The following is a 12,794-nucleotide window of genomic DNA, read 5'->3' as shown; positions in this document are numbered from 1 at the left end:
TATCCTTCTGGATGTGAACAGCTTCTTACTCCATGGTGTGCTAGCCTAGTAAATCCAGGGTTCACACAGCTATTTTTCAGCTGGATTTTACAAGGCCGTACCTAGTAAAATGACAGAAGTACAGCTGATTTCTGTTTTATCCCACTAAATTCAGCTAGTAATGGGACCTTGGGAAAGAAGCTTTTAAATGCTTTATGCCTACCTCTTGTAGTTGCTGCAGAACAACATGAATGGAAAAGTCAAAACGCTTTGCAAAACCAAACTAAAGTAAAGCTGGACTCCTGTGTTTATATGTATATATGAAATACTTTAGTCATTGCAATGAACCAAAAGTGGACTGAGTTTGATAGAATGAGTTGGAAGGAAGTACTAGTCAGGCATGTATTGTGGGCATCGTTTGGCCAACTCTGATCTGGTTCTGTCTTGAACCCTGCTAAGCACTGTGCTGTAACTAACCAAGCTGGTCCCCTTCCATATTTGCATCCTTTTTTAAGGGGTGTTTGTTTTCCCCTGTGAGTGAATGCTTTGATGGGACGGGGGGTGGGGGGGGTGCGTGTGTGGAGGACATAGTAGGGAGTAGAACAGAGCAGAAATACATTTCAGAAACATTTCACACATGAGCTATTTTCTTACACAATGTCTTAAGAATGTAATTTCATGATGCAGGTGTTTAATATCTTTTTAAAGTGAACATACATACTTATACTAGTCATAATTACGTATTCAACTGCAGTAGATGTTGTGACTATATTAAAGGACTGGGTGAGTTTGCTGTTACTGATTAAAATTGGAATCTTAATTTAAATATCAAACTAAGTCTACTCTTGGCTTTTTGCCTTCTACTGTTAGTCTAGCCTTTAAATTGGACCTTTGTATTCCAGTGGTATGACTAAAAGGACTAGATTATAATGCATGCCGTGTTTTTCCCCTCTCTGCTCCCTGTAGCTTGATTTCCAGCCTCATTGTGAGACTTCCTAATTTGTGGTGAACTGGACTTGTTTTCTTTGAACACTTTTTAATTAAAAAACACAGCAAAGCTAGAAAGGGATGTTGCATAAGGCTTTTGTTTTCATAGTTGTATTTATGCTGCTTTACTTCAGATGGAATAACATATTGTCACCGTGAATGAGAGCTGCTAATTACAAGGCTAATGCCAACAAAGTGGTTTTAAAAGTTGGATGGTAATGTGTAGCATATTAGCAATAATGACATGTATTTATAAAAACGGACATTTTTACCTTACTGAGCCAATCCCTTACCTGTCATATGCTACACAATTGTAATGTGTGTGTATGTGTTGTAGAACATACTCTGGGCCAAAATGCTTCATCCATCTTAATAGCTCTTTTGCCTTATGATACCATGGAACTCTTAATGGGCATTTCTGTATGAACAAAGGCTTTTGATGCATGCTTCATTCTTTTCATGTGAATCAGGAAGAAGCACTTTTCCTGAGGAAAGTTGCGCACCGAAAGCTAGTCTAGTTGTGACCCACAAACATTCTGGTTTTGATACTGTTTTTTACGTAGTTGAATTTTGCTGACAATGTTTGTGTCTTTGTTTGTTTCATGAAGTTTGATGCCATTCATTGTACTGCTAAAGTGAAGCTTAGCTTGCAACTTAGCTTTGTGCTGATTTCTATGCAGGCAATGAAACAGAACCAAAAAAAGGCTGAACAGACTTCATTTAAAAAAAAAAATAGGTGGGGATAATTGTTTAATAGGTGCTTTTGTATTAGTAGAGCCATCTTTGGTCACAAAACATAAAGCTTCACTTAAGCAAATAGTTTCATTTTGGTATTGCTCGGTTGATGATGAAATGGAAACCAACACTGTCAGATGTAGAAGATGCTGCAACAGAACTTCTAAAAATTAAAAATGGCTAATGTAAAGTTGTGTTGATCTACAGGTGTGTAGAATATACCATGTTTATTTAAAATCATTGTCTTGTTTTTTCTTTTATTTAAAAATAAATTTTGAATACAGTCTGTTTGGAATACAGGACTCTTTTTGCTCTTTGGTCAGTGATGCTGTAACATGACAGCTTAAAGTACTTATGGCAGTTTTCATAGATTTGATTTCTAATTAATCTTCACAGCAATAAATGGATGTGCCTTTTGAGTTTTTTACACCGGGCCATCAGTTTTGGATTTTATATTTTGCTAAAGTCAACTTGCATGTGCCTTAACTTGATTTTGAGTTATCCTTAGGTTTTTTTAGAAGAACTTCAGTGTATAAAAACCTCACAACTGAACAGATAGTTCCCTATCTGTTGTAACTATTCGGCCTAGATGCAGATTTGAGAGATGGGTATCTTTGCCATGAAACATGTTGAAACTGAAGATTAGCAGTGATGCTTTGCTTTGAGGTGCTCTACCAAGAAAGCACTCTGTGCTTGATCTGTCACCTGATTTGGCACTTTCTTATCCCTTCCCTAACACTTACTAAGATTTTTCATATGTAACCTACTAAGAGACTGCATGTATGATAGAGTTTTTGGCGTCTGGAAAGCATGGCAGAAACAAACACCACTGGAATCACTTGAAAAGTAGTTAGAGAAACTTAAATGTTCCTGAGTGTGTTTTGTGCTTGATGCATTTGCAGCCACAGAGCACAATCCCTAAATCCCTTTTCCTGAGCCCTTTTATTATTTTCCTGCCTACTAGTAAATAATGTTTTGATTTCTATTCTGTGCTTTCAAATGAAATCTTTCCCACTTGAATTCCTTTCATTGGCACTCTTCTGCCTCCTGATGCTGACTGCTGACTACCTGCATTTCCTCTCAGTCAGTTTTGTCAGCTGGAAAAGTTTGTCTCCTTCTAACCACTTGCTTTCATAAATCACTTCTGAGAGCTGTTTCATTAATTTTAAAGGCATCTTTTAGTCCTCACACCTAATTTCTGATCACCTAATTTTAAGGTGGGTTTGAACTCCAGCTATTCTTGGGTTGAACTGGCCACCCAACAGCAATTACGCTAATTCTGGCTATTGAGGCTAAGGAAGCCTAAAGATTCGTATGGCAATAGACAAACTTTTTAGAATTATACAAAGTGGCTTCAGCTTAAATACTCTCTAGGCTTGTCTAAATAATAAAACTTGGAAGAGAGGATGGCAGTGTATAGAATGGCAATAATTTCAAGCTTAATCTTGTGCATCTGAGTGCTTAAACTGAAGTCTCTAACTAATTGTCAGATGACGGGTCTACGTCTTGGATATTCAGAGTGAACGCACACATTTAAATGAAGGTATTTTCTTAGCTATTAAAGTACATTCCATGACAGAACTTCCCCACAACAATAAGTGCTGCATACCTGGACAAATGAGAACTACTTCCAGGAAAATCATCTTCACCTTTATGTTGGCTTTGGAGAAGGCACGTATGATTCCTACCTTAATGTTACAGAATTGAACCGCAATTCAAATGAGTGATCTGGGATGTGCTTTTAACAAAAAAACAAACCACAACAGTACACAATCTCAAAAACCCCACAGAACCAAACTCCACTGGCTTTGTGTGTCTTATGTATCCTGAGCATCTGAAGCCTGAGTGCTTTAAAGGTTGTTACCTCTTTTGCATTGCACAAATTTCCATTGCCAGCTGTCAGACAACTGAGAGCAAGTGAGAATTCTTATGTTTAAATTCCCCATGTTCTGCTTTCACTGCTTATTTGTCTTGTCCTTAGAGTTTGAACCTTTCAGTAAGGAAGAAGACTTTAATGCAGCACTTAAGGCCAGTTTAGCCACTGCCACGTGTGTGTTTGTGGTTATCTGTTTCATGTAGAAAGTTCCTGTTGACTATATAGCAAATCTTTGCTGGAAATGTTTGTTTCTTTTGTAGCAGTTTCTACTGACAGCTGGCTTTGTTTTCAATTATAAGTCCTACATGCGGATCAGTGTCCAGTTCTCCCTTCAAATCCATCTTGTTCAAATCCAAGCAAGTTGTAAGGTTTCATCAATGTTCATCTATAACCTTGCAAGGTTACATCCAGTGTGTTTCCTTTTCAAAAGCAGTTTTAGCTTAGTGTCTTGTAAATGTTCTTCTAACTGTGCTGAAGCCCCACAGTCTGTATGTGGAAATAAGTCTGTCAAAAACTAGTCTTTTCAGGGAAAGATGTTTATGATGCTTGTCTTTACACTTAGCTTGGGTTAAAAATAACTGATCAGCTTATTCTTGTAAGCTAATAGACTGAAAAAACAAACACCCAACCCCCCCAAAGCAGTATTTCTAATAACTCTCCACACAGCTCTTAGGATGCTTTATTCCTTAAATTCTCATCAGATTGAGAGTGGGCTGCCACTGTGTGGTTTGTACTTCTGGGGAGAATATGCTCCTGTTTGGGATCTTCCGCTCTAAGTATTTTTGCCGAAATTTTGGTGTGACCGTAGATGATCATTTAAGAGGTGCAAACCAGACAGCTTGCAATGGAAGTTTGTGGATTGCTGCTTTTTTTTCTGTCCAATCCCTCCACACATCCCCTCTCAGCTCTCTTTCCTGGTGTCTGACAGGAAGGAAGGGCCTCAGCCAAACCCGTGTGCCAGCTGGAATTAATGGCTATTTTATATGCGGCCAACTTGTGGGTGAATGGGAGAGGTCAGGCTTGTGTGCCTGTGCAGGAAGTTAATAAGCTCACTGGGAGCATGAAACAGGAGCTGTCAAAAGAAATCTCTTCACTGGGCTTTGACGTGAAGTGAGTTATTGTTCTCGACTTGGGCTTTGCATCCTCTGCGCCTGTGTCAAACTTAGGTCTGCTCACAGGGATGCAGTGAGCTCAAATGAATCTAAAGCTCTGCCAGTCTTCCCCCCACCCTTGCTGTTATGATGAGTAGCCTCTCTTAAGGCGTGGCTGTTGCCTGGAAGAGTGTATTTTCACATGTTCAACAGTAATTTATCTTTGGTGGCAATGGCTCCTTCCTTTCTCTGACACAAAAATACCGGAGGAGAAGCCGAAACAACAGAACACCCATACAGTACACATGTAAAATGCAGTACAACATTCACAAGTGACCCCCTAACCCCATGGCAATGACAAAACATGGAAAAACTATGAAGCCTTTGGAGGATTCTGTCGGTATGTATAATTTAGTTTATTTTTCTACTTGCACGTACATACAATCATATATATGTTTATATGTGCATACATTTTTATATATGAACATTCTATATACGTGCTACTAATACCAAAATAAAACCTTGCAAGAAGCCTTGAATTTGACAAGCCTGTTCTTTTCTGTAGGTGGATCAGACAGGTAAAATAATGTTTTTCTAATATAACAGGCTAGCAACTCAGAGTTTAAATCATGAGCCATCAGGGCTAGTATCCAGTTTCATTTCATTTCTTAGTAAGCAGAGGAAGGCTCAAAAAAATGTCAAGAGTTTTTTTCCTGGACTCTTTACTTACGAGTTTGTACAATGTTATACTCATCTAGCCTTTTGGGTCTTCTCAGTAACTCCCCACTGAGGGAGAATTCAGAGACTCTGCTTCCTTAGCTGGCAGCTCCCCAAAATCTGAGCAAGGCCAGGCACATGCTTTTGTCACTTGTCTCCTTTCTGTTCAGTTTCACTGGCTTCTCCTCTTCCCTCTTGGGACAACTATCTTGTCCTTGAAAGTCTTTATAAAAGGAATTTTCCCCACAGATAGAAATGTGCGGGAAGAAAAAAGAACAGAAAGAGGGAGAAAACGGTGGTGAATGCAGTGTTAAATTTGTCTGTGACTAATGCTCCAGAGTGAGGGAGTACAGGCAAATCTGGGTGCTTTTGCAACATGTTGGCTAATAAGGAAGAGCAACACAGAGGTGAAACCTTAGAAATATTTTTAAGGGTTCTTGCTTAGAGAGAGGTTGAGACCTCTGAGGTGTTCCTCAAGGCTAGTGCTCTAGAATAAGCCCGTTTCCCTTGAATTACAAGGGGCTTTCAGCAAGATCTGTGTTAGGGTTATGTCATGTGGCTGGCGAAGGAGGAAAGCAAGCCAGCAGGGATTGCTGCCCGTCTGCAGAGGAGTAGGAAGACGTAAGGCACTGCAGCTGTTGTCTCCTGGTTACAGACCACTCAGAGACCTTCTCATTTTGGTTCCCCATGTCTTGGAGCCTTCAGTTGCATGCAAATTCCTGCAGGTGACTTGTAGGATAAGGATGGCTTATCACTGTTGGCCCGTTGGCTGAGCAGGGAGGGAGCTACAGCTGGAGCCAACAGATCTGGACTATCCCCAGGTTTAGGAGTGTCTGCAGCCACGGGCTTTACTTAAGATGACGTTTACTCTCGAAATTGCTGGTGGTGGATTTCCTTGCTGATGCTGCGGGACCTAGGGAGTCCATTTGTCTAAAGCAGACAGTGTGTCAGGGAGGGAGAAAGATGCTGGCACATATTAGAAGGAGCGCTGTCCTGTGAGTACAACCTGTCTAACCCTGGTGGTATGGACTAGGAACCCTCTTACCTTCAGATACTAGAATAGCACAGACTTAAAAGATTGGTGTGTTTCAGGCATCCTCCTGCAATGATAATGATAATTGAGCAAAGTTGTGTAGCACATGGTCAATGATGACTACATGTGAATATTAAGTGTATCTTGTCAATATGCAGACTGACAAACAATGTCCTCATTGTAATGCATCAGCAATATGCTAACTGCTACGAGCGAACAGTCCTGTTTGACTTCCAGTGGTACTTCCATAAAGACAGGCTTTGTGCAGCCAGAATATAACTGCATAATATTTTCCTGCTTTGCCTGTCAAACAGATTGCGTCTGTATGTAGCAGGTGATAGCTAAAGAAACAATTTCATTTTGCTTAAAGCTGTAGCTGAAATGAGCACCAGAAGTGAAATTTGGCATTTCCAGCCTTCTGTTCTAACAGGTTAACAGAGAAGCTCATGCATTTCTGCCCCAGGCAGTCTGTTGCTGTTGAACAGTGGACCCATTCTTTATTGACATATGAAGCAATAAAACCAAGTCCATAAAGCAGGAAAGACTGCACTTATGCATAGGGTCTGTCTCAAGGCTGGCTTTTGCAGTCTCAGTGAAGCAGCCTAAGCCCAGCAGCTAAATTATGCCCAGCGGCCATGTTCCTGTAAAACTGTTTGGGAAAAAAAAAATGCTACAGGTATGCCAGGGGATATTGCCTTTCAAATGGCTGGCACAAGTGACAATAGCTGTTTTGCAGGACCACAGAGTCCAGTTTACTGGCCGCAAAGTGATGCCATTTCGCACTGCGTGAGCAGCATCTCCTACGTTGCTTTAAGTCTAAACACAGATCGCGTCCTAAAGGAAAGCATCTTGCAGAGTAAGGAGGCCCTTTTTACTAACCCTTTTCCTCCACCTCCAAAACCCAGTAGCTTTCCCCTCTAAAAAAACATTGAGGAACTGGTCAATTTATTATTCTCAACATCACATCGTTGTTTTTCTCCCCTCTTGGCTGTGAATTGTTTTGAGCTTCTTGCTCCCCAGGAAGTTGATGTTGTCATCATAAATAGGCTGGACACATTTTCATGTCTCTTTTCTGGTTGTCAGAGGTGGCAAGTGTGTGAAGGGACTGAAGCTCTATAGTTTCATTGCTCTGCACCAAAACTTCTCCACTATGTGCCTACACCTGATCTGCACTGCAGCCACTTCCAATGTTTGCTGCATCCGTGACAACCATTTGCTCCCATTGCAACACTGCAGTTGGTGGGTTAATGTTTCACCCAAGCAGAGAAAATGACCACCTACTCCCTGCAGTTAGCAATCGATGGAGATCAGAGGGCACTAAAGGGTATGCTCGAGTCCTGGTTGGTGAAGATACCACAGTGTGCAGATGGGGTAAGTTTGACACAGCTGATGCTTGGTAGTCCCTCACTGTGAACTGGTTCCTGCCATGGTGGCAATAGAAAAGAAAGAAAAAGGTGAGCCTTTGCTCGTGTTGGGGTTTAGGCCCAGCTGGCAGCTAATCACCATGCGGCTGCTCACTCGCTCCTACCTCCGCAGTGGGATGGAGAGGAGAAAATAAAACAAAAGCTCAAGGGATGAGACAGGGACAAGAAGGAATCCCTTGCCAGTGATGGCCATTGGCAACACAGACTGGACTTGGGGTAAAAAAATCAGTGTAATTTGTTACTGATCAAATCAGAGTAAGATAATGAGACAATAAAACAAAATCTTAGAAACGCCTTCCCCCCACCCTTCCCTTCTTTCCTGTCTTTACTCCTTTTGTCTCCATACTCAGCTGAAACCTTTCGTTTTGGCAGGAGAAAGGTGTATTAATACCCACTTGAGTTTGATGAGATTGACTACATCACAGCCATCCTTTTTCCCCTGTCCACCCAATTGGTAGATCCTTAAACTTTTTTTCCTGGATGGCCTGTCGAAAGCTTTTTGTGACAGGCTCACTTCACTTAGTTACTTTCTGTGTGTTTTTTAGAAGTACTCTACTGATGTCCACAAGTGCATAGGCAGTGAATCAGAAGACACCACTCTTAAGAAAACTCTTTGTGACAAAGAAATTTCTACTCCCCACCAGAAAGGGTCTGTGGAGCCATAGGGATCTTCTCCATGAAACTGAGAATTAGATTCTTCAGTGGAAGATAATCACCGCTACTGTGAACAGCACCAAATAGCTCACTGTGGGCATCCTTGTAGCACAGGACCTTCTTGCTTCCTTGTTCATCTAAGAGTAGATGCATGTGCTTCTGTCAGGGAGCTAAAGAGCAGTCCTCCCCACAAAGAAATTAGGCAGGAATCTTGGACTTGCAGAGTAGCTTAGATTGGAAGGGACCTCTGGAGACCTAGTCCAGCCATTCTGCTCAAAGCAGGGTCAGCTAGCACAGGTTGCTCAGGACTGTCTCCAGTTGGGTTTTGAGCATCTCCAAGGATGAAGACTCCACAAATGCTCTGGGCAGCTTGTTTGGCCACTCTAATAGCAAAAGTGTTTCCTGATGTTCAGAGGCGACCTCCTGTGTTTGTTTCTGCCCGTTGCCTCTGGTCGTGTCACTGGGCACCACTGGGATAAGTCTGGCTCTATCTCCTTTACTTCACCCTCATAAGGTATTTATACACATGGATAGGATCCCTTGGAGCTTTCTCTTCTCCAGGTGGAGCAGTCCCAGCTCTCTCAGCTTCTCCTCATGTGTCAGATTCTCCGGTTCCTTCATCATCCTTGTGGCATTTCCATGGACTTGCTGGAGGGGTGGCCTCACCAGTGCTGAGCAGCCAGGAAGGATCACCTTCCTCGACCTGCTGGCATCACTCCTCCCCGTGCAGCCCAGGAAACAGTTAACTGCCATTGCAGCAAGAATACACTGCTGGCTCATGTTCAACTTGGTGTCCGCCAGCACCTCCACATCCTTTTCTGCCAAGCTGCTTTCCAGCCAGTTGGCCCTCAGCACCTATAGGACTCTTGAAGTTCCTGTTGGCCCATTTCTCCAGCCAGATCAGACCAGGTCCCTCTGGGTGACAGCACGATCTCCTGGCTGTCATGTAAAAAGAGACCGTGTATGCCAGAGTAATGCATAACCTCATGTATTTCATACCTCTCCTAAAAACCCTTTGTAGCAAGTACATTTGAGTCCTCTTGATGACAAAACCTTAGTCATACAAGTCAAGTTATTTTATTGGCTGCTTTTAAGTCTCCACAATTTTTCTTTGTACAGTCTAGGTGCATAACTGGTCTCAGTTGCACTCCTTTAACCTTTGTGCCCTATGTCTGCCTAACTGGCAACCATCTCAGGCAGCTATTTAAGTCATCTGAATATTTGGGCTTTTGATTTTGCCATGTTAATTAACTAACTGTAGGTAAAGTTGGCTGCTGGAGAAGCTGAGTGTTTTCTGATACTTCCTACCAGCAGGAATCAATGACTATGTAACCTCTCATTTTCGCACCAGTACTGGGTACTGTTTGAGGCTTTGACTGGACTTGGGCTTTTCAAGACTTTCAACTTCTCTTGGTGAGAACTGGAACTGAAAGTACTCTAGGCATCACTAGGCTGCCCTAATAAGGCTCTCCCACCTACACTCACTCTTCAAGTAAAGAATATGTTCATTTCAGCAGTGTGACGTAGGCAGCCAGGGCTGCCAGATGTTCACGTCTGCATTATGTGGTAATGAACCAATAGGTGCATTCAGCCAGGGAGCATCATTCAAGTCTCTGTAAGCATTCAGCTTATGAATCTGAAATTATTTTACTTCAGCATAAATAGGGAAAAAAAGCATTCTATTACTGTGTATCAAAAGCAAATTATCTCCTTCTCAGTCTGAAATGGAAACAATACAAATGGATTGCTGATTATAATCATTGGCTGTGGCAGCGGGCTCCATCACTCATTCCTGAAATAACTGGGTGAAAAAAGAGAATCAATGGGTTTTGTATATCCGTGATGTATGCATCTGGGCACAGTTTCCGAGGGCATTCATTGCATTTTGGATAAGAGTCATCTTTTCTGGATGAGGGAGTCAAAAAACTGTCCTTCACATCAAGCATTCCTTTTTGCCCTGGTGTGCCCTATCTCTCTGCCTGGCTTCCCCCTTCACCGTGCCTAATTTCCCAGTGCTACCATCTTACCTCTAGGTTTGGTCTCTCCTTTCTTGCTTCCCATTTCTGCTTTTCCAGCCAAGTGCAGATGCAGGCTGCTGCTCCCTGCCCAACAGCGTATCTATGGGAATGAGTTGCGTGTCCTCCTCTGTGTGCTTGGTGCAGGGACCAACATTGCTCTTCTCCTTTTCCAGTTCACACAGAAGGCAACTATGCATGTGCTACTGGTGTGCATCCTCCTGGAGGACTTGCATGTGGGCAGCACCTGCTGCTCACTGCAGGACAAATGCAGAGGCAGCTGTGGAGACTTTAGGGCCACCATCACGCTGACCACTAGCGAGTCCTGCGGCTCCCATGACTGGTGGGACGGTGAGTGGTGGGAACAGGCAGCACGTGTGGTGAATGTAACATGGCTTTCTGCTGGGTTCAAGGTATGCCCAGCCTCTATGCTAGAGCCCACTGCCTGATACCTGGTAAGTGGAGCCAGGGGCAGCTGGAATGGGGTGCTGGATGCTCTGGAGATGCTTTGGAGCAGTGAGGAAGGCAAGTTGGGGAATAAAGCAGAGGGTTCAGCAGCTGTCTGGGTGTCTTCTGCCTCGTGCTTTTGTCTGGCTGTCCTGGCATTCAGAAAGCTGGTGCAAAGACTTGCTTTGTGTCTGGCACCTACTGCGTATCCTTGAGGAGAGCAGCTCTCTTGGTTTAGACAAACGTGCCTGCTGGTCTTCTAGCGGGCTGAGGTGCAGCACACAGACTCCTGAGCTTGACAAGACTGGGCAAGTTGTAGGCATGCCTTGAAACAGACCCTTAGCAGCAGAAATTTGAGCACTTGGCAGCTTCAAAGCATGGCCACAGCTGTGCAGAGGCCATGGAGGTTGGACTGTTTCTGAATGCCCCTTGTTTGCCCTGGCTGCAGTGATACCGAAACCATTCGCAAAGCTCTTTCAGCAGACTAAATCCAGTCGGAAAGTAAGGGAAGTAGTCAGGGTTGGGTTTGGTGGAATGGAGTGCGGGGGAATTTTTTGTTTTCTTGTTGCTTTAGGATTGGAAGGGCTCAGTGAAGGGTTTGGTGGGTGGCAGGAAGAGGGGAACTGCAGCAGCCAGCACCAACAACCATACAAGCTGCAATGGGCTCACACTGCTAGACAGTGATGTCTTTAATGGCTTAGCCCAGGTTTCAATGCACATGCTGGATTTTGGACGTTGGGCTAAGAGATTTAGGTTTTATGAATGGCCATTAAAGCACGCAGCTTAGTCATAAAATGTATTAAGCAGTGGGAATTTGAGTTGCATATTGGATTAGGTTTAGCTTTAATCTAGCTAAGCAGAATTAACCGTGCACATATTATATTTATATATTCACTCTCAAACTAAATATAATCCACCCCGATATCTGTTGAAAGGACAACACAGCAGGGCACAGGCAATCCAGGAGGTTCCTGGAATGCATAGATGATAACTTCCTTCTCCAAGTGGTAGAGGAACCAATGAGGAACCTGAGAAGATCAGGTTCGAGACCATCTGAAGAACCTGAAGGTGCACAAGTCCATAGGACCTGATGAAGTGCATCCGCGGGTCCTGAGGGAACTGGCAGATGAAGTGGCTAAGCCACTATCCATCATATTTCAGAAGTCGTGGCAGTCTGGTGAAGTCCCCATCTTTAAAAAGGGAAAAAAAGAAGACCCAGGGAACTACAGGCCAGTCAGTCTCACCTCTGTGCCTGGTAAGATCATAGAGCAGATCCTCCTGGCTACTATGCTAGGGCACATGGAAAATAAGGGGGTGATTGGCAACAGCCAACATGGCCTCACTAATGAGGTTACAGCATTGTAACTGATTGATCTGAGTACAGGGGAAGTGATCCTGCCCCTGTACTCGGCACTGGTGAGGCCGCACCTGGAATATTGTGTCCAGTTTTGGGCCCCTCGCTTTAAGAGAGATATTGAGCTCCTGGAGTGAGTCCAGAGAAGGGCGACTAAACTGGTCAAGGGGCTGGAAAATAAAACTTGTGAGGAGCGGCTAAGGGAGTTGGGGCTGTTTAGCCTGGAGAAGAGGAGGCTGAGGGGAGACCTGATTACAGCCTACAAATACTTGAGAAAGGATGGTGGGGAGGTAGGGGAAGGGCTCTTTACATTAGTGATGGGTGATAGAACAAGAGGAAATGGGTATAAGCTTAGTCAGGGGAGATTCAGGTTGGATGTTAGGAAGTATTTCTTCTCTGAAAGGGTTGTCAGCCACTGGAATAGGCTGCCCAGGGAGGTGGTCGAGTCCCCATCCCTGGATGTGTTTAAGAATAGGGTGGAT

The sequence above is a fragment of the Tauraco erythrolophus genome, chromosome Z (assembly GCF_009769465.1).
Source record: "Tauraco erythrolophus isolate bTauEry1 chromosome Z, bTauEry1.pri, whole genome shotgun sequence".
In the NCBI taxonomy this organism is placed as follows: Eukaryota; Metazoa; Chordata; class Aves; order Musophagiformes; family Musophagidae; genus Tauraco; species Tauraco erythrolophus.
Note: the sequence above shows the minus strand (reverse complement) of the source record.